Source organism: Vicugna pacos, chromosome 13 (genome assembly GCF_048564905.1).
Source record: "Vicugna pacos chromosome 13, VicPac4, whole genome shotgun sequence".
In the NCBI taxonomy this organism is placed as follows: domain Eukaryota; kingdom Metazoa; phylum Chordata; class Mammalia; order Artiodactyla; family Camelidae; genus Vicugna; species Vicugna pacos.
The window spans coordinates 687,958-710,812 of record NC_132999.1 but is presented as its reverse complement, the minus strand read 5'-3'; the positions used below and the strand labels follow the sequence as shown (position 1 = coordinate 710,812).

Here is a 22,855-nt window from a genome sequence, read left to right as displayed (position 1 = left end):
CACGTGTGAGGAAAATGCAAAATGTTGTACACACAAAAAAATTTGGTTGGTTAAGGACTGAAACATCCACAAACACATATTTCCAGGCTCAGGGGCAGTGGTTAGTGAAGGAACTTGTTATTGGAACACGCGATGAATAGCAGGCTCCCAGGTTTACTTTTAGCTTTTCAGCCTAAATGTTGAGTCGGACCTACAGTATCACACTCAAGTTCTTCAACATGGTCCAGTAGCTCCTCCCTCAGCTGACATTGTGCCTTGATGTTTGGTCCCCCAGCTCCTCTGGTGCTTGTGACCACTGGCTGCCATTTAATCTTTTATTTCCCCAATCTCTTGCTACTTACATCTGTCCTATTAGCAAAATATCATTTATGAATAATGAGTCACTATAGGATGCTTAATAGTTTCTCAGAGGTGAATACAAAGTTGATTTTATTTATTTTCCTGAAGGAGGGCAAGTTGAAATGTTTTGAATTGTTTTTGGTTTTGATTCTGGACTTTATTTTTGGAAAAAAGTGTATAATTTAGGGATAAGGAAGAGAAAGGCCAAATACCCGTATGCCTACCATTTTGTTTCAACATTTTTCTTTAAAATTTTTAAACAATCGTTTTATTGAGGTATAATTTCTATACAAGAAAATTCAACAATTTTGAGAGGTGGATGTAGTTGTGTAACCACTACCGTAGTAAAAACAGTGTGGAACGTTCACATCAGCCTGTAAAGTTCCTTGTGCTCTTTGCAGCCAGTTCAGAATACTTTCTGATTTCCATTTTGATTTTTTTTTGACCCATGGGCTCATTAGAAGTGTGTTAAGTTATTATTTGGGGATTTTTCCAAGTTTCTGCTGCTGATTTAGTTGCACTGTAGGAAGAAAACATGCTCTGTTATTTCAGCCTTTCACATTTTATGGAGACATGCTTTAAGACCTGGAATTGAGGTCTGTCTCAGTGCACACTCCGTGTGCCTGTGAGAAGAATGTGTATTCTTTGTTGGGTGGAATATTTTGTAAATGTTCATTGGGTCAAGTTGTTTGATAGTGTTCAGTCCTTGTTTTTTGTCTACTTGTTCAGTGAGGACTGTTATGATTTCCAACTATAATTACAGATTTCTCTACCTGCATTTCTGTCAGCTTTTTCTTCATGCACTTTGAAGCTCTGTTATGTGATACACACTGAGGACTGTTACAGCCTTTGGATGTGTTATCAAATGTCTGTCTTTATCCCTCAGATTTTTTGGGGGGGTTGGTTGCTTTGAAATTCACTTTGATAACACGGCGGCCCCTCCGAGCTAGTTATGGGTTAGTGTTTGGATGGTGTGACTTCCCGAACCCTTTTACTTTAACTCATCTTTTTGTGTGTGTTTAAAGTGCCTTTTAGACAGCGTGTATTTACATTTTCTTTTTTGAAAAACAAGAAAATTGCTTTCTGTCATTTAATTAATACGTTTAGATCATTTACTTTTAATGTAATTATTTATATGATTGAGTTTAAAACCACCATCCTACTATTTTTCTGTTAGTTCCGTTGTTCATAGTCTTTTTTCAATCCTCATTTCCTACATTCTTTAAGATTAATTTGCTTTAAAAATGATTGCATTTTATCTCTGCTCTTGGTTTATGTAATATACCTGTTTATTACATATTTTTACAAGCTGTGCCTGGGTGAACAGCGTACATTTGTAAGTTACCAGTGTACACCTTTAAGTAAAATGCCCCTTGATGCGTGGTGTGCTTCTATTTCTCCTCCCCTCCATCACGCTGTGTTCTCATACATTTTAATTGTATGTGCATCATAAATGCCACATTATGTAGTGGTTTTTTAAGTACAGTCACTTAACTCTGAAAGAGATTTTAAAAATGAGAAAAGAAGCTTTTAAATTTTCTTATATATTCATTATTTCTGGCACTATTCTTCATGCCAACACAGATTTCCAGCTGGATTATTCCTTCTGCCTGAAAAACTTTTAACATTTCCTCACTGCAGGGCTACTGGTGATGAACTGTCAGCTTTGATGTCTGAAAAAGGGTTCATTTTACTTTTTTTTTTCTTTCATCCTCATTTGTGAAAGATATTTTCATTGAGTATATAATCTTAGGGTGAGATTTTTTTTCTCATACTTTAAACATGTTGCTGAATTATCTTGTGACTTATGTAGAGTCATGCTGTCATTGACACCTTTGTTCCTCTGTGTGTAATGTCTTTTTCTCTAGCTCCTTTGGTCCTAACCCACCCACAGGTGATTGTAAGGTTTTTTGTCCCTAGATTTCAGCCGTTTGCCCATGACTTGTCTCTGAGTGGTTTTCTTTTATATTTATCCTGCTTAGGATTTGTTGAGTTTCTGGGATCTGTACACGGAAATTTATCTTTCACTTTTCCCCCATCATGTTTGTTTTCGTGTATTTTTTATAATGTTCCTATAACATGTTTATAATAACTTTTAACTTGTTTGTATACTGATTCCATCATCTCTATAATTTGTTTTTAATGTCTGTTTTTTTTTTCTCTAGTAATTGGAGAAAAAATATTTTCCTGATTCTTCACATGTGTAATAATTTCTGATTGGATGCAGATCATTATTGATTTTACTATTTTTCTGTGTTTGACTTTGTCTCTCCTTTAAACACTGTCAGATTTTTTGGAGGGGTGTGAAATTAAACTACTTGGAATGAGTCAGATCCTTTGGAAGGTGGCCTTTAGACTGTGTTAGGGTAGGTCCAGAACGACCTTTAGTTTGTGGCTAATTTTACCCCATGAATAAGGTGATGGTTTTCTGAAGACTTTACCCAGTGCTCCATGTATTACAGGCCTGTCTTCTCTGGCTGGTGGGAGTATGAACACTTCTGAGCTCTGTATAAGCTTTGAAGAATCCTCTGCTTACTTTCTTTGTGGTTTATTTTTCTGACCTGGGATAGTTGATTCACTCACATGATCAGATTTGTGCTCAGCCAGACATGTAAGGGGATCCCTCCTCAGATCTCCGAGCTTCCTTTCTTTGTGGCTTCCTCTTCTTTCGTACCCTGACCCACAAATCCTAAATGCCCACCCTCTCTGCACTCAGGTATCTGGCTCCTCAATTCAGTGAGAGCAGCAGCCTCTGCTTGGGTTCCTTCACCTGCACATGGACCTAGAAACTGCTCTCAGTTAGTACGTCGGGCCAGTTGTAGCTCTTAACCTCATTTGTTTTTCCTCCCATGTATTTTTTTCTAGTTTTCTATTTATTTATGGCGGTAGGTTAAAGTGAGTCCCTTTTCCTCCATTATAGCCAGAAGTGGAAAGTGATAGTAATTTGTGTCCTTTTTCATTTTTGCCCTATCATGAATCACTTCCATGAAAATTATGCATGGCACTTTACTGCTAAATTCTTCAAAATACATATCCAAACATTCAGATCCTTTCCCTACCGTATAACCACAAGGTTTCTTTATTGAAGAAAATTAACAGTTTGTCCAGGATTGTTTCCTTCTCAATTGGGTTGTCTTGTCTTTTCGTTAGTTAGTTTTTTTGTTTGTTTGTTTGTTCTCATATGTTTGGACAATGTCATGTTCATGGTTACGTGGCTCTTCTCTGTCCTGTTGCTGTTTTTTTCTGTGATACAATGTGGGTAGCTTCTTTTTTCCTTGTCTCTGAGACCAATGTATTTTTTCCCCTCAAGTCGCAGCTTGAGGGGCTGATTATTTTGTGTTTTACCTACTTTTCTGGAGTCATGGGACCATGATTATATACAGCCAAAAATGGGCAGAAGGCCAAAACAAGCAATTCTTCAATGAACACATACCAGTGACCGATAGGCACATGAAAAAATGCTCAATCTCACTAATTATCAGAGAAATGTAAATCAAAACTACAATGAGGTATCACCTCACACCAGTCAGAATGGCCATCATTCAAAAATCCACAAATGACAAATGCTGGAGAAGCTGTGGAGAAAGGGAACCCTCCTACACTGCTGGTGGGAATGCAGTTTGGTGCAGCCACTGTGGAAAACAGGATAGAGAGTCCTCAAAAGATTAAAAATAGACTTACCATATGACCCAGTAATCCCACTCCTGGGCATATATCCAGAGGGAACCCTAATTCAAAAAGACACTTGCACCCCAGTGTTCACAGCAGCATTATTTACTTTCACCAAGACATGGAAACAGCCTAAATGTCCATTAACAGATGACTGGATATAGAAGTTGTGAAATATTTATACAATGGAATACTACTCACCCATTAAAAATGATAAAATAATTTGCAGCAACATGGGTGGACCTGGAGAATGTCATTCTAGTTAAGTTAGCCAGAAAGAGAAAGAAAAATACCATATGATATCACTCATATGTAGATCTTAAAAAAAATACCCACAAATGAATTTATATATAAAATAGAAACAGACTCACAGACATGGAATACAAACTTGTGGTTGCCAGTGGAGAGGGAGGTGCGAAGGGAGAAACTGGGAGTTTGAGATTTGCAGATAGTGTATATAAAACAGATAAACAAGTTTATACTGTATGGCACAGGGAAATATATTCAATATCTATTAGTAGCTTATGGTGAAAGAGAATATGAAAATGAACGTATGTGTATGTTCATGTATGACTGAGGAATTGTGCTGTACACCAGAAATTGACACAACATTGTAAATTGACTATACCTAAAGAAAGAAAGAAAGAAAGAAAGAAAGAAAGAAAGAAAGAAAGAAAGAAAGAAAAAGAAAAGAGAGACAGGCAAAAAGGATTGAGAGGAAATCACGTAGAAGGTGGTCAGTGAAGATGCAACACATAGACATCCCTGAGGATGAAAATCAAAGGAACAAGATGGAACAAATATTAAAAATGGTATCTCAAGAATTAACTTTGATGAAATGAAAAATGGAATATATATATATATATATATAGCCTACATCACATGCCTGGGGGAACTGACCCAAGGTGGCCAACACCAAGGACTATTGTAGTGAAAGTGTTGGACTTTAAAGGAGAAGGGAAGTCCCCTGGGTGTCTGAGCAGTGTGATCAAGGACAGAAAATCTGATTGCCAGCAAGAAAGGAAGTACAAATTAAGGATTCTGTGCCATTTCAATCTTCCAAGAGTCAAGTCTGCAGGCAAGGACTCCAGGAAGACTGTTCCTGAGAAGCAGCTTCTGGGGTGGGGGTGTCCCCTTGGGGCGCCCTCTCAGCAGAGGGCATCTCTGTGGGGTGGGGGTGAGGGAGCCCTCCAGCGCTTCCTCAGGATCCAGCGGCTGTCTGGGATCGGAGGCCCCCAGGGGCCCCTCCTGCAGCCTGGCTTGGTCTGGGCCACAGTATCTTCCCTGGCCTTGGTCTTACATGATTCAGATGAAAACCACTGGTTGAGGCTTTGACTGAGGCCCATGCCGCCCAGTACAAGTAGAATATGGCCGTGGAGATTGTTTTAAACATCACATTAGAAAAGGAAAAAGAAATAGGGGACATTAATTTTAATAATCAGTTTTATTTATCCCACTATGCCCCCAAATTAACAGTTCAACATACAATCATTATAAAAGCATATAGACATGGATATCTTAAAATTCTTTGTTTTCACATTCAGTTTCTGAGATCTTGTGTGTCTCAGGCACAGTGCACCTCAGTTCAGACCAGCCATGTTCCCATTGCTGTATGTGACCAGTGGCTTCGTGGTGGCTAGTGCAGACCTGGGCGGGTTTGTGGACAGTGTGACAGCCTGGGGGGCTGGCTCTGAACGTGCTGGCCTCTCTGTGGTGAGGCTGTGCTTGGGAACACCTTCAGGTGCCTTAGGAACGCCGACTCAGGCCAACACCTGAGGACACACAGCCCAGTGCTCTCTGCCCCATGAGGGGGTTGGAGGCCGGCAGTGGACAGTGCGGAGGTGACCGCAGTGGAGAAAGGACAGTGGCCCTGGGGGTACAACCGTGGAAAGGAGGGCACTGCAGGAGCAGTGGAGAGGACGGGCTGACTCGGGGTGTGGGCAGCAAGCGCGTGACCCCGCCAGGCCCCCGTGTGCTCCGGGCCTGGCCCTGGGGCCCCGCGGCGCAGGCCCCGCCGCCCTGCCCACCGCGCCCCCCCATCCCCGCCGCCCGTGTGCGGGATGGCGGCCGCGGTGCCTGGCCCGGCTCTGCCCTCGCCCCCCGCCGCTGGTCCCGTGGGAGCTGGATGGCCTCCTGGAAATCAGCCGCGTGACCCACTCGCTGCTGAGCAGGGGCCTGACCGGACACTCACCCCCCCGCGTCCCCCCCGGGAGCCCGGCCCCGGCTTCCCGCTCGCCGGCCGCCGCAGCGGCCCCGCCCGCCCGTGAGCAGCAGCAGCAGCGCCGCCGCCGCCGCCGCCGCCGCCGCCGCCGCCGCCGCCGCCGCCGCCGCCGCCGCCGCCGCCGCCGCCGCCGCCGCCGCCGCCGCCGCCGCCGCCGCCGCCGCCGCCGCGGGGGGGATGCCGGGCGCCCCGCCAGCGGGCATCCAGCGGGGTGGTCTCAGGGCCTCCACCCTGCCCCCCGACCCCCATCGTTTCCCGCGCCCAGGGTGCTCAGGCCCTCCTGGGCTCCCGTGTGAGCAGGGGCAGCCGTGGGCCAGCCCGAGGGGGTGCGGCGCGGTGGCGGCTCGGGCGGACGGCGCGGCGGGGCCGGGGCTCCCGCCCGGAGCGGCCCCCGCGGCCCGGGGTGGGACCCGTGCTGCCCGAGGACGGCGGCTGCCGGGTGGGCACTGCCCGCACACTTTGAAGTCTGCAGACGTTGGAACGTGCTGGGCGGTGCCTCTCTTTTGCTTCTACTCTGAGATGTTGGGGAACATGAGGATCAGCTGGTCAGCCACCCTCCCACCCACCTACCATTTGACTCCTCTATTGAGCAGCACAAAGCGACCCACTGGGTGGGTGGCATGGCTGCTGGCCGCAGGGTCGTGCGGTCCCGCCTCGTGAAGCGGCCCACATCCTGGGGTAGCCCTGGGGCGGCCCCTGCACCCTGGGTGTCCACCTGCCTGAGGCTTGTCCTCTCTGCGCCCTGTTCTCTGTCAGCACAGGCAGGAGTGTGCGTGTTTGTAAGAGTGTGTGACTAATAGTGAGAGCAGTGGGGGAACATGAGTGATGGTGGGTGTGTAAGAGACAGTGTGTGCATGTATGTGAGCGTCTGTGTGAGTGTTATTACCACTGCTTAAAAATAAGTGTCTTTCGCTTTTACTTTGCTTCATTACTGCGTCTGAACATCCCACCACGTGCTGGCTTAATCACAGCTGATGTCTAGGCCTAGATTTTTTTGATCCAGAGGGGCTGAGCTTTGACCCTGAGGGCTGAAGGGAGGCCCTCCTACAGCCTGATCGTACCTGTTGTTGCCCTCATCTGTCTGGGACCCAGCGTTGCTTTCCTTGTGGGGAGGCAGGCCTGTTCCTGGTGTATGGAGCTGTGCCTCTGAGCCATTGGCCCAGCCCCAGGCAGCAGAGGGGACATGTGGCCATGGCCACAGGGGCCACAGGTGGAGGAGCCTCCTTGGGTCAGGGGTCCCCACGCCTGGCTGGGCATAAGTCACCGGAAGCAAACTTGAGACCACTCATTCCTGTCAGCTCCCTTCTGAGTGCCTACTTTATTAACAGGTGTTTTTAAAGTTGTTATAGTTAGAATTAACTGAAAAAATATTTTTATTATACAAGTAATTCCCCATAGTTGTAGAAAAGCTAGAATATATATATACATGGAAATAATTCAATTCCTAATGATTTCCATTGTAAAAATGTCTTCTAGAGTTTTTGCCGTATGGTCAAAGACAATGTACTTTTTTATTTTGCAGAAATAGTTGTTAATAGGCATGCTGTTAAATACACATTTTCCCCCACATGATCTCAAAGGAGAGCAGGCCGTGCCAGCAAGGGTATGCACGTGCTTGCTGTGCTTCTGGAAATCTGCTTAAGTCATGGCCAATGTTTGCAGGATGTGCGTTGCTTAGGTTAGTCCATTTGGAACATTTGGAATGAATTTCTGTTATGTCCCTTAAATGATTTTTGCCCATTGCTTAGAACTGGCACCTCCAAAGGGGAAACGCAACAGAACCCCAGTGTCGGCAAGTCCAGAAAATACATTACAGTGGGGGCGGGAGGTGGGGAGCAGAGTCGGGTGACACGGGAGCTGTGACTTTTGGGTATCACTTTGGGTTGCATTTTTGATTGTCTAGTGTTTTGTCCCCCTTTTAAGGGATTCCCAGAGATCTTGTAAGAGGAACAGTTGAAATGCCCCCTGGGCCCCCTTTGTGGCCACTGCACTGCGTGCACACATCGCCCAGCTGTCCTGGTCATCTTGGTGACATAATTAAGATGGGCCGAGGCCTCAGAAACACCAGGAGCCGTGGAAGGACTGTGGGGCGGCGGGGGGAGGGGCAGGTGAAAATGACACGAGGAGGAACGTTCAGCAAGCGCTGCAAACCCTTCTGCTGAATCACTGTGTTTTCTGAAGGATGCTTCGGGCATCTGGATGGAAGCTGGGTGAGGAGTGTGGAGTTAGGGAAAGAGATTCTGAGGCTCCGCCCTCTGAGCTGGGCCCATGTGGGTGCCCTCTTCCCAACTGTGGCTGATGCTAGGGAACAGCCACGCTGTCCAGGGCTGCCTGTCCTGATGGTGACAGGAGTCCCGATGTCAGAGCCGAGGTGGCCAGAACTCACGTCAGGACCTCTGCCCTCAGTTCCCTGAGCCTGCCCTCCATGATGTCTTCATCATGTCAGTGAGCAGAAGGCTGCCTTCGCCTGGTGCTGCCCTGGGAGCCCGTGGGCGGGTCTGCAGAGCCCGCCCAAAGCCCAGGTGCCTGGAGGCCAGGCGATCGCTTGGAAACCCAGTGTCATGTGTGTCAGAGCTGCAACCTTGGCACGTGTGCTGGCTGGGACCAGTGTGATGTGACCTTGGCCTCCTTGGGCCCAGAGACCTGGGGTGCAGTTCAGGCAGGCACACACCAGAGCAGCTCTGGGGGCCTCTCCCTTCTGTCAGTGCTGGCAAGAGCCATCCTGTATTTTTAGGTCTTCTGGTGGAACCCTTAATGCTTCATTAGCTGGAAAAGAAGTTTTGTGTGTCCAGGGTGAGAACCGCAGTGTGCGCCCAGTGTTTTAAATCCCACCTCAAGGTTTCTCGGGAGCCGCTTGCAGGAGCCCAGGACTGCCTTTGTTGTCTGGCATGTCCGCTTGTTTTGCTGCTTATTTCTGATGCATGAGTTGTGCCTGGTGACTCTGGGAGGGCACTTAGGTGGCCTGTGTCTTCAGTGTAACCTGTACAGCTGCTCACTGCGACAGTGCTGTAGCCTTGGCAGTAAGCCAGTAGCTGGGCTCAGAGTCGGGCCTCTGGCTGGAACAGCACCGAAGGCGGGTGTGCCCTGAGTTGGGTGTGGTGCTCCATGAGGCTGTCCCACCACTGGCCGTGCTCAGGGTGGTGGCTGCCAAGTTTCTCTGCTGGAGTGGTACCATTTTTCTGTTTGAAGTTGGTAAGTAATTTATAAGGAGATAATTTGAGACTTTAAATAAGCTGTTTCTTGTTAAAACTTGACCCACTGATTTCAGCACCTGTTGGTGATTCTCATCCACAGCCGTTCTCACTGTGGCGGCTGAACAGTGGTGATGTAGGAGCCTTTTCCTTCCACCTACAGGCAGTAGTTGGCATTCTGCTGTGTGTGCTTGTTCGTGCTTATTTATTTCTTTATTTATTGTGAGTGAGGACTCAGGGATCCTAACGCAGGGTTATGATCTGTAACTGGCAGGACTTGATTCTGTGGCTCGAGTCAGCTGTGTTTTGGCCAGTGGGGTCCCCTCCCGCCTCGCCTCTGTGTCTTCTGGGCTGTCCCCAGGGCTCTGCAGCCCTGCCCTGCCTTCTGCACCACAGGGGCTTCCAGGTTCATCTTGGAATTCTCCTACCTTATCCTTGAAATCTGTGATTCACCAGGACTCCTTTTAATGGAGAATATTTTATAATTAAGCCAAGCCTGGGTGTTAGGTGTTTCCTTGCCTCTGGCCCCTCTGGGACTCTGGGGAAGGACTTCTCTGGACTTCCCACTTGTGGTGTGGCCAGTGGCCCCCAGCCTGCAACCACATCACTCCAGCCCGTCTCTGTCTCTGTCGGTACATGGTGATTTCCTTCTGTGTCTCTGTCCTCTTCCTGTGAGGTCGTCAGCCCTGTTATATTGGATTAAGGGCGCACTCTACTCCAGAATGACTTCATCTTGTCTAATTACATCTGCAACAACCCTGTGTCTGAATGAGCGCATTCTGAGAGACTGGTGATTAGGGCTACAAGTTCTGTTTTGGGGGGACACAGCTAAACCCCTAATGTTTACGTGGGCCTCCGTCCGTCCTGCTGTCTGTGTATTAAAGCCATGCATTCACACTGTGGTCATCAGTTTCCATTCAGCACTGCAGGCTTCAGTTCCATTTCTGTAACTTCCTTCTACACTGAGGGTTCTTGTTTCATCACTCTTAGTGTATTCTCTCATTTGCACAGTTCTAGACTCTGCAGAAAGTAGCTTCAGAATTACTGAACTTACCCCCTGCAAAACGCAAACTACTGACTGGAATTCAGTATTTGCTTCCATTATTTTGGTCTTTACATTGAGAAATACATACGGTCAAAATATGGTGTATAACAGTTGTTTGGGGGGAGGGTGTATCTCTGTGGTAGAGTGTGTGCTTAGCATGCCCGAACTCCTGCGTTCAGTCCCAGGACCTCCATTACATAAATAAATAAATAAACCTAATTACCACCCCGCCCCCAGATTTTTAAAAATAAACATCGTTTAGGATATTGGAGTAACAGTTTGGATTTACTCTTTAGCCTTAAACAAGTGGGACTGTGGACACAATTTATGAAACAACTGTTTTCACTGGATGTTCCCCTGAGGGAAAGGAAACAAGGGGTGTGGACTCTGACTTCCCTGGCTTTCTGACTGGAAGCACTTCGGACATCTTGCTCAGAGGAGGAGACAGATTGGAAATCGAGGAAGCCAAAACAGCTGGAATTTGCAAGGCAGAGTATGGGAGAGGAGAGAGGTACGCAGAGAAACAGCTCCTGAGACCAACCTACATGCCCTTTTTAGTCTTTGCTTGAATATTAAACTCCGTGACTAGGAGAGGAGGAGCTGCTGTAGGTGGACTAGTTCCCAGAGCTCACAGGGCCTTGCCTGCGTGAATGGAGAAACCTCACTGAGCACCCGGGCACATGAGAGAGATGCCAGAAGGGCCTGTCTCAGTACCAGCCCTCGGGGAGTGACTGCCGCACACCCTGGCAGGTCACAAAAGGATCCAGCTGACTTGCAAGCACCTTGGCCACCTGCCCAGGAACACTCAACGCTCTTGAAAGGATGAGGACAAAATCCAGCCACTCAGCAACGTGCCGCTGCTATGCAAACGTGCTCAGTGCTGTGGGCCGCTGCCCACCTCTCAGATGCGCATGTTCACTTCATGCACTGGTGTTGCTTTGACAGTTCACTATGTGCTAATCAAGGTCTTAGAATTTAGTAATGAGCAAATGTATATTTTTGTAATCGATGTATAAGTATTTTGCAATGTCATGGTTTTAGGTGTACAGCATAATGACTCAGTCATATATGCATATTTATCTGTTCTTTTTCAGATTCTTTTCTACTAAAGGTTATTCTAAGGTATGGAATATAGTTCCCTGTATTATAAGTAGGGCCTTTTTGTTATCTATTTTACATACAGTAGTTAGTATCTGCTAATCCCAAACTCCCAGTTTAGCCTTCTCTCCACTTCCCCTTGGGTAACCATGCTTTGTTTTCTGTCTGTGAGTCTATTTCTGTTTTGTGTATAAGTTCATTTGTATCTTTTTTTTTAAGATTCCACATATAAGTGATATCATTTGATATTTGTCTTTGTCTGACTTCACTTAGAATGATGAGCTCTAGGTCCATCCATGTTGCTGCAAATGGCATTATTTTATTCTTTTTTATGGCTGACTAGTATTCCATTTTATAAATTTATCTCATCTTCTTTATCTAGTCATCCATCAATGGACATTTAAGTTGCTTCCATGTCTTGTCTATTGTAAATAGTGCTGCTATGAACACTGGGGTGCATGTATCTTTTGAAGTTAGAGTTTTCTCCAGATATATGTCCAGGAGTGGGATTGCTGGATCATGTAGTAACTTTATTTTTAGTTTTTTAAGGAATCTCCATACCATTTTCCATAGTGGCTGCACCAAACTACCTTCCCACCAACAGTGTAGGCGGGTTCCTTTCATATTTTTTTAAATCATGCTTCCTTGCAAAAGTTTTATATATTTAAACAAACCCTTCTGATTTGAAAAGAAAGCAGGAGTAGGGGAGAGGGTGTAGCTTAGTGGTAGAGTGTGTGCTTAGCATGCATGGGGCCCTGGGTTCAATCCCTAGTACCTCCATTAAATAAAGAAGCAAACAAATAGATAAATCTAATTACCTCCCCACTAGTAACGAAAGAAAGGATGGAAGGAAGGCAGGAAGCAGGAGTAACTGTGTAAATGTAAGATAAAGTAGATTTTAGAGCAAAGACTATTACCAGGGATGGGGGGACAGTACATAATGATAAAAAGGTCAAGCAAGAAAATACAGCAATCCTAAATGTTGATGCACCAAACAGCAGAGTTTCAAAACACTTGAAGCAAAAACTGAAGTAAGTGGAAGGAGAAATGAACAACTGCACAATTGTAACTGGAGAAGTCAGCCTTCCTCTCACTTAGTAACTGAAAGAGTGAGTGCACAGAAAGTCAGCCGAACACCTTCAACCAACAGGACACTATTGGCATGTACAGAACACTTCACTCCACAACAGCAGCACACAGATTCTTGCCCATGAGCACTCTCCAAGATAAACCATATCCTAAAACAGACCTCAAAACAATTAAAAGAACTGAAATATTAGAGTGTGTTATCTGACCACAGTGAGCTCAAACTAGAAATCAGTAACAAAAAGATGACAAGAAAATCTTCAAACACTTTCAGATGAACACATTTCTAAATGAACCTTGGGTAAGAGGAAGACTCAAGGGAAATTTTTAAAAAAGACATTGAACTAAGTGAAAGGCAAATATATCAAAGTGTGCGGGGTGCAGCTAAAGAAGTGTGTGAGGGAAATGCATAGCACTGAATGCTTGCATTAGGAGTCTCCATGCTGATTGTGTGCCCATGTCCTTAGACAAGCTTGGAGGTCCCCTCTTACAGGAAGCCACCCTGATTACCTTTCCTCCCAGCCCACCCTGCATCCCTGACCATGCAGCTCCCCTACCCCATCAGAGTCTGTCCTGGATGTCTCCCCTAGGAGACTGAGAGCAGTTCCATGGGGGCAGCAAAGAGGCTGTAAGATAATTTTATTTCTCCTTGCAGGACCTCAAAATACTTTTGTAGGACCAGCAGTTTAATAAATGTTGAAAACCAAATGGCTTTGTTTTCCTTCTGTTTTAGCAAGTTTGTTTTCACGTCTTCAGGTTGAAATCATAGATACCAGTAAGGGAGTCTAACAGGTTCTCCGGATCCCTCTACCCAAGGGCCCTGCATACTCATGCACTTTGCCAAGCAGTTCCTCCTCTTCACGAGTGTGTAGGGGCTGCGTTGAAATCCCTGAGACTCCGTCAAGCACTGACGCTCTCTGTCCCCAGCCTTGGAACCTGGCCTGCTCGGGCATTTATGGCGGCTGCCGCAGCTTCGTGGGCCCCCGCTCTTCCAGGTCGTCTGCCGGCTGCGGGCTACCAGGGCATCGCGGCGGCCAGGGGGGAGCTGCTGCAGGTGGCCAGGAGCCTGGCGTGTGCCCCTCGGGGGTGCGGCCTTCCTTGGGGGGGGGATTCTGCACCCACTTCCTGGGGTGGGGGTGGTGGGGTTTCCTTTCCAGCCAGTGATTCTCAGTCCTGGGTCATCTCAGGGCATTTTATGAACAGACTCCTTTTCCCAAACCCCTGTCACACCTCGGCCCGTGGGGCAGTGGGGGCTGGTGGCTGACATGGCCCCTCTCCCCCAGCTGTGAGGCATGATCCTGCAGTATGAGGAGACGCTGATGGAGGTGATGCCCGAGGTCTGCCGGCTGCCTTGCACACGTATGGCTCCCCCAGTGAGCAAGGCACCTCCTTGGGTGCACGGGGGGTGGGGGCAGTGTCAGCCCGGCCGCAGGGAGGGAGACCAAGTGGGCAGTCACTGGCAAGATTCCCATCTGCTTTCCCCGCTGGGAGGAGGTGGGGGCCAACCAGAGCCTGATGGTCTGCAGCCTTTCAGCCAGGAGCAGGCTGCGGGAGGGTGTGTGGGAGTTGTGGGGCGGGGGTGACAGGGCTCTGAACCCTGTGCACCTCAGCTCTCCTGCAACACCCGGATCTTGAACATCACTGACCAGGGAGGGGCGGGGAGCTCGACTGCCAGGTCCAGCTGCCCGCCGGGCTTGACCGGCCCAGGCCCGGGGACAGCTCCACGCAGGGTGCAGCCCATCTGTCACATTGGCTGGCTGGCTATAGGGCCCTGGGGCGGGGGTGCCCTGCGGGGTGCCAGACCTGCACGGCCTGAACAGCACTGGTTTGGGGATCCCCACACTAACAGCCTTCGTGATCTCAGAAAGCATCATCCACAATCAAACTGGACTGCAGGAACCCTTGTCTTGTACAAAACCGCCTTTTGTCTTGGATCCATTAACACTTTCCTGAGAGCTGGACAACTGCCTTGCTAAGTGACTTGGGCCCACGTGTGGACCACCCATGGGAGACTGTTCTGACAGGCAGTCGGCTGGTAAGGCTGAGCCCCCAGGGCTGTTGCTGGTGTCTCGGGAGATGGCGAGGTGACCCATTCGGCCGCTGGGGAGGGAAAGGACCGTCGGTGAGCCTGGCTCGGGAGCCTGAGTCCGTTGTCAGAAACAGATGGCAACACTGGGGTCATAAAACTGGTGCTCAGATCCTGGCCAGAGGGGGCACTTTTAATGTCGGAGATGAAGCCATTTAGGCCAAATCCAGAGCTGGTCTGAGGCAGAGCTGTGGACATCAGGGCCGCTCCCTACATGTCCTCACCCCACTGTGTGGCCAGGCCCGTGGCACCTTGTGTGCCTCGTGTAGATGACACTGTGTTGCTAGGGGAACCCTGCCCTTTAGTGCCTGCTGGGGGGCTACACATGTGGAGGAACACCCCCCTGGGAGGGTCTGAGCTCACGCTGGGTGATACTGAGGCCTGGGGGGTGGATGGGGTTGGCGGTGGACCACGAGAGGAAGCGATGGCCTCTTGGGTGGGCAGGGCCATGGGTCCTTGTGGGTCAGCACTCAGGGCCGACCGGTTGGGATGAGGGCTTGAAACCTCTTAAGTGTCTGACTTTGTGCCTCTCGGGGTTGTTTTGGCTTTTCCACGTCTTCTGTGTGACCACCCATTCCGGCGTCAGCTCGGGGAGTCTTGACTGGGTCAGCACCGACTGTCGGACTGAATCAGGCAACACTGACTTTCTGAGCAGGCTTCATGCCTTGTGTCTTTTCCTGCCATATCACAACGTCCAGGGCCTCCAGGACAGCAGTGGAGACGCGCTGTCTTGCGCAGGAGCCCTGCGGGAAGCTGTGCGGGTGTCACCGCCCAGTAGGAGTTTAGCTGCAGGGCTCTGGTTTAGTCCCTTATCGGATTAAGTACACTCCCCTCTGTGCCTGTGAAGTGAGTTTTATCAATTACCTTTCCTACCTCTGCTGGCCATGATGCCTCCTCGGAAGATGCAGGCAAACCTGGGAGACATGGCGGGTTTGGCTCCAGACCACCGCAAAGAAGCGAGCCCCCTGACTTGTTTGGTTTCCCAGGGCATGCAAAGTTATGTTTACACTAGACTGTAGTCTGTTAAGTGCATAATAGCATTATGCCTTAAAGTACATACACACCGTAATTAAAAAACACTTCATTGCTGAAACATGCCAACCAACATCTGAGCCTTCAGCAAGTTGTGACTTTTTGGCATAGTGACATCCAAGACCACTGCTCACAGGTCACCCTAACAAATATAATAATGCACTTTAAAATGGGGGCAGGGTACAGCCTAGTGGTAGAGCATGCTTAGCACGCACGAGGTCCTGGGTTCAATCCCCAGTACCTCCATCTAAAAACAAACTAAGTAAATAATTACCTCTCCCCTTGGCTAAATAAATAAATAAATTTTTAATTAAAAAATAGAAAAGGGTTTAAAAATTAAGGGAGGAGGGTATAGCTCAAGTGGTAAAGGGCGTGCTTAGGATGCACGAGGTCCTGTGTTCAATCCCCAGTACTGCTATTAAAAATAAATAGATAAACAAATAAGTAGATAAATAAGAAAATCCAAGCCCCCAAAGCAAAAACAAAAATAATATGAGGGGAAAAATTCTAAAAAAAGTTTTTAAGTTTAAACTATTGTAAGGATGACCACGATGTGACACAGAGGCGGGAAGTGAGCAGATGCTGTTGGGAAAATGACGCCTGTAGACTTGCTCAATGCGGGGTCACCACAAACTTCAATGTGCAAAATACACAGTGTCTGCAAAGCTCGTAACACGCGCTCTGTCTGCACAGGGCTGACAGAGACAGAGGCTCTGGAGCTGAGGCCCAGGACCCAGGTGGTGCGGGGCTCAGGAGATGGGTGGCCATGCCCACGTGGGCACAGTGGCTGTGTCAGAGAATGCTCCCTCCAGGGACCCCAGGCGGCACCCTGGGGCATCTCCTGCCCCTCCAGCCTCCCCCAACCCCAGACTCACCCCCCACTACCACAGGCATCCTGGAGATCTTCCAGCTCCAGATGAAGGACGTCGTTGAGTACGTTGAGCAGACGACAGCGTGCTTCCAGGACCTGCGGGAGGTGGGCGACGCTGTCCTCTCCTGCCTGCCCGGCCAGCAGCTCCTGGTGGGCGCCCAGCCCTGCCCGGGCCCTGCGGGCCCCGCCCCAGGGTGGTGGGAGGGGGAAGATTTAGAGGCTTGATTTATTGTGATCATTAATAAGGGAAGGGGAGCAAGGGTTTTCTTCATGACTATTTATAGACTTTAATTTGAATTTGTTTCCTACAATTGAAAACCAAAAAAATTTCAAGTTAAAAGTAAACTTTTTTTCTCCTATTAGGAAATATGATTTCTAAGCTTTAACAAATCATGGCATCATTTTATTTATTCCTATGCTATTTTTTCTCTGCATACGATGTTATATTTCTCTCTCTATAAATTTCTAAAAACTACTATTGAATTTTTTCTATTCTGTTCAAAACTCATTAAATAAAATTGGAAATTTTGAAAAATCATTAAAAAAAGAAAAACAGATCTGCAATGGAGTTCATCGTTAAAGAATGGTTTACTCTGTGAGCATTGTCAGAATGTTTTATTATACAGTATTTGCTGCATCTAAATGAACGTATGTGACGCACATGTAAGGTGAGGAGCACCGTCGCCCGGGAGGGCTGTCTGTGATGGAGAGTTCGGAGCTGAGGCTGTTGAGCCCTCGAAGTGTGGCTCCATGTGACGGAAGAACTGATTTTTAAGTTTTATTGAATTTTAATTATTTTATATTTAAAAAGCTGCCTGTGCCCCATCCCTGCTGTGTGGAGAGCCTGATAAAGCAGACACTAGGAGCCCCTCATCACAAAGAAATCACGTGTGGGACACCCGCTTTCTCCACTGATTGCCTCTGGTGTCATTTAGCCTGTCCCTCTGTCCCCTGTAGGTCATGTCCACTGACAGCTCTGAACTGAGGGCCTAGTCACTGTGACATGGGCTCTCACAGGCCTTGCTCTGCATCTCCCTCAGGACTGAGGAGCAGGGCGTCTTCCCTGCTGTTAAACGCTCCCTTCATGTCATGTGTCCATTTTACTATAATCTGTGAATCTTCTGTGCTGCATTTGATGCACACACCTCTCCATGTGTGTGGCTTTAGTTTTCACTCCGGTAGTGGTGGTATTTGATAAAGTGATATTCTTTGAATGTACTCACTTGTTTTTCAAGGTTAACACATTTTGTGTCTCTTAAAAGAAGTTCTTTGCTACCTAGGAGCCGTGGAGATATTCTGGTGTATTTCCGCCTACACGTTGCAGGTTTTGCTTTCTACGTTTCAGTTCTAATCCCTCTGGGGTTGGTTTTGGTGTCTGATATGAGACGTGGAGGAAGTTTCTTTGTCCCTTCCTGCGGGGGGTGGCCAGTAGTCCCTCCTTGAGCGGCGGAAGGACGATGCCTCTCCTTGCTGGTCCCCAGGGTCACTCTGTCCCCCTGCAGCTCCCAGTGGACATGCTGCTCTGTCTCCTGGCTGTCCTCCATGTCCCACCGGTCTGTGCATCTGTCCCTGGCTTCCAGCTCATAGCCTTATGCATTGTAACTCTAACTTCAGTCCTGACGCCTAACAGGACGTGTTCCTGACCTCATGTCTTCAAGCACCTTCTGCCTCTTCGCGGATCCTGGTTCTGCTTTGGAAGGATTAGAATCAGCTTGTCAAATAGATTAAAAAAGCATACTGGGATTTCAGTGGGAATTGTGTTGCCTTCTAGACCCACATATGGAGGTCTTTGCTCTGTTGCTGCTTTGATGCTTATTTGGCGGCGGGTGATTAGGTTTATTTATATATTTTTAGAGACAGTGCTTTGGATTGAACCCAGAATCCTGTTCATGCTGAGCACACACTCTGCAACTTGAGCTGTGCCCTCTCCTCCTGCTCTGTTGCTTCTTAAAGCAGTCTCGTCTCCAGGGCCCTGGCAGCTTGATGGGGGCAGGGTTGCGTTTTGCAATGACCGAGACCAGGGTGCCCTGTATGCTGTGCTGGGCATGACAGTCCCACTGCCAGGCCTGTAGGGGCTGGCTGTGCCACGGGACTGGCCGCCTCGCACCTGTGTCTGCAAAAATCAAAGTGAGCTGGGTACAACCTCTGGTCAGGATCCACATCTTCCAGCTTTCCTTCTGCTGCTCTGCTCCAAGGAGACCCTTTCCAGAGAGAGGGGACCCCCGGCCCTCATTGTCCTGCCCCCTGTGACTCGCATGGCCACCCTGACCTGCAGCACCGGTGGCGGGAAGGTGGCGTGTGGCTCCCTGAGGAGCTGGTTTCCAGGGCAGCCTTGCCCCAGGGACAGCTGAGGGAGAGCTGAATCTTCGCCCTAAATACATGTGAATGTTTTACAACCGAATAAGATAGGGAATCTTCCTTTAGTAATCACTTATCATGAAATTGAAATGTTTAATACAGGAAAATTCCCCTCACGTGTGGCTTTTGTGAATGCACACATGAAGCACAGCCTCGTCCATGTGTGTCCAGGCCTGAAGGAGCCCCTCGGTCACTGGCCCCAGGGAAGGGCCGGGGCCGCCCTGTGGGATTGATCCGGCTGGTGGCAGGGACCCCTTAGAGGCCGCTGTCTCTTCTGGTCCTGCTGCCCTTTTAGGAGATAAGATTAACTGTCAAAAGCTTTTCCTTTACAAAATAGAAAATGTCAAGGATGCCTTGTATGAACAAAAAATAATTATGGAACCAAACTAATTTAGGAGTTTGGGACTAACAGATGCACATGGCTGCATCTAAAATACATAACCAACAAGGACCTACCGTACAGCACAGGGGACTGTATTCAGTCTCTTGTAATAACCAATAATGGAAAAGAATCTGAAAAAGAACAGAGATATACATGTATAACTGAGTCACTCTGCTAGACACATGAAACTAATGCAACTTGTAAACCACTACCCTTTAATTTTTAAAAAATTCTAGTTTTCAGATGATTGATTTTCTTCAGCAAATGTTTCCTTGCTGACTTTTCATTGTTCTGTCTGAAATAACTGAAGATGGGTTGGGTTCACTTGTGACTAACCTATAAATGGGTAACCTTGATGATAAAATAATCTTAGTATATCTCATTACAGTATAATATAATGTAATATAGCACAATAATACAATAAAATAACTATATTCTGTTCCACAGGAGGAAAATATAATCATGGAACCACAGGAGTTTGAAGCTGGAGGGGCAGAACTCATCTCTCATCTGCTGAAAGGAGTTGTCAGGGCAACACTTGGACATTTGTTGGCTTCTGGAAGGAGTGTGATCCTGTGTTAGACACTTCAGAAAAGAGGGGGGAGGGTATAGCTCAGTGGTAGAGCGGGTGCTTAGCATGCACGAGGTCCTGGATTCAGTCCCCAGCACCTCCAGTAAAATAAATAAATAACCTAATTACCTCCCCAAATAAATAAATAAATAAATAAATAAATAAATAAATAAATAAAGTAATGAAAAATACTTAAAAAAATTAAAACTTTGGAAAAGAGAAATCTGGGACTGATGAGACCCTTACCTGCCCAGACCCTTAAATATTCGTTGTCTATCCCTGGACACAAGCACAGCCTCTCTGAGGTGTCTGGGACTCTCACAGGCCCCCCAGCCCTGGGAGACCAGCCCCCACAGTGGACGGACCTTCCAGCTCTCAGGAGGTGGATGAGAGCTGGGCCCCGATGCCCCACGGACACACATCCTTGGTGTCTCCTTCCTTGTGACACCTGGGCCTGGGTCTCAAGTCTGCACTGTGTAATGACTCCCCTGAGTGAGGAACGTAGCACTGGGCATCTAGAAAAGATGTTATGAATAGCTGTCAGTTGATCTTAGAGCTTTGACTAATGAGTGGATGGCTGCTTCCGAAACATAGATAAAAAGACGGCCTGCAGCTCAGCTCAGTGCAGCCTCCTCAGCTCCAGCCTGGAATTCTGCACTGTTGCTTTGGTCCTTCTAGAAATAGAGGTAATGTCTTCCAGTCGGTCCACCGGGTGGACTTTGGAAAGTGGAAGATGCCTGGCTCCTCGCACTCCATCCCATCACATCCAGACTCCAGACACCAACATCTCCTTGGTGGTGATTATCGTGTCTCCAAGGAAGGTGGTGGTAAAGTACAGTTGGCATCCATGTGGGCTCCCACTAATATAGATGGAGATGTTAAGGGTGGATGTGGCCTTCAAATTGCCACAAATTAGACAAATGGGTGCTCCTTCCCCCAGCTGCCGGGGACACCGTGCCTGTGGTGAGGCCCCAGGGTGCTGGTGGCCCTGGCTGGCACCGGGAAGCTGTTCAGTAACTGAAGATGTTGATCTGGCTCTGAGACTCTGCTTTCTGGAGAAGGGTTGTTTCATTTTGTTTTTCAAATTCTGCCGTCTAAACCCAACCTGAAATTTTTGGTAATGTGGTTTATTCTTTTAAACTTGTATGTGTGTATACTTGTTAAACTTTTTGTTTTACAATAGTTTTACACTGCTTTGTTTTTTTTTAAATTGATGTATAGTTAGTTGCAGTGTGTCAATGTCTCATGTACAGCACAGTGTCCCAGTCATGCATTACATACATATATTCATTTTTATATTCTTTTTTATTAAAGGTTATTAAAAGATATTGAGTATAATTACTTGTGCTGTACAGAAATTTGTTTTAAGTATTTTTATATGTAGTTAATATTTGCAAATTTCAAACTTCTGAATTTATCCCTTCTCAGCCCCTATTTCCCCACCACCAGTAATAAAAGATTGTTTACTATCTCTGTGAGTCTGTTTCTGTTTTGTAGATGAGTTCATTAGTGTCTTTTTTAATTCCACATATGAATGATATATGGTGTTTTTCTCTTTCTGACTTATTTCACTTAAAATGACGCTCTCCAAATCCACCCACATTGCTGCATGCTTGTTTCTAATGCTGACATTTATAGCCACTCACCGTCTTTCTGTGGTTTGGTTTGGGGGCAAAAATTTGAGCTCATTGGCTGTGGCAGCAGGAAGCAGCAAAAATGGCTGGATGGCCCGTCTGGAGGGGCACTGCTGGTAGGCAGGTGCTTTAGCACCAGTAGAGACCCCTGTCTGTGTGGCACTGTCCCTGTGATGCCACCCATTGGCCGGGCCACTTTCTTGCACTCAGTCACCTTCCAAATGCCCTCCTGCCCTGCTGGTGCAGGCTGGCCGATCACCCATCTCCACTTTGCATTTTTCGCTTGCCAGTAAATATGTCCTGGAGACCACAGCACATGAGTGGTGACATTCCTCTACCTTTCTGTAGATGCACAGGCTCCCACAGACACCACCCTCATTCCTGTTTGCAAGCTGTGCCTCACCATCCGCTGCTCTCCTTCCTTGAGCATGTCCCCCCCCAACGCCACCACACATACACACTTCTAGAGGAGGCCCGGGAACAGCTCGTGTGGGTGCTCTGAGTGCACCTGTCACATGTATTCTGTGCACAGGATTCAGGCACAGGTGACCAGGAGCTTGGGGGTCAGCCTCCTTCTGGGGGGTTCTGGTGGAGCCGGGGATGGCTGCTGACTGCTGCATGAGGTGTCAGTTAGGTGACAACAGGCCCCTCACCTTTTGGGGACAGAAAGCCTTCTCTCCGTCCCCTTGGTCTTAGCTTTGCTGTCACCATGGGGGAGCTCCTCAAGGGAAACTCTTGGCAGTCATATGCTTTGACTCTCTGATTTCTGTTCAATAACCTGCTTTATGGTTTCAGGTTAGGTGCAGAGTAGGAGGTGCAGAAACTCATGCTCATCTTCTGCCCTGAGGTGACGGCACCAGTCGGGGGAGCCTTCTCCTGTTTGTGGGCCCCAGACTTGGGAAGGGCGCCCTGTGCTTGACCATCTGTGGATGCACAGTGGGGCTTTGGGAGTTTTGCCACCCCTGTGATGCTGGAAGTAAATCTTTCTCCACATTGGGTTCTCCTGGAGATTGGATGGGCCTTGCGTGGTGTCGAGTGTCATCACCTCTCTAAAGCAGCTGGTGACCCAGCAGCACATTCAGGGCCACTGCTCAGAACTTTGTCTGGGGCTCTGCAGACACTGGTGCCATCCCTTCCTCCTGCCTCCTGCCCTGTTTGCACAGGAAGTGGCTTCTTTCTACCTGTGCAGGGAGGGCTGTCAGGCCATCAGTGCTGGAAAGCAAAGGCCACGTTCAAGGCTGGGCTTGTGCGTGTCCACATTGAAATTAGTCA

At 47.9% G+C, this 22,855-nt stretch overlaps 1 protein-coding gene across 2 annotated transcripts in view; it reads left to right on the top strand.

The window, feature by feature from the left end:
• LOC140700562 (pleckstrin homology domain-containing family H member 2-like) overlaps positions 1 to 21,420 on the top strand; it is a 178,016-nt gene extending 156,596 nt beyond the window's left edge. The window contains exon 24 of one of the 2 annotated variants that reach the window (XM_072973973.1): positions 19,826 to 21,420. The gene's annotated coding sequence lies outside the window, so the exon portion shown is untranslated. Of the gene's footprint in view, positions 1 to 10,761; positions 13,678 to 19,825 lie in introns of those variants that run through there. The other variant, XM_072973974.1, reaches the window with a different exon arrangement.
• Positions 21,421 to 22,855: the final 1,435 nt, after the last annotated feature.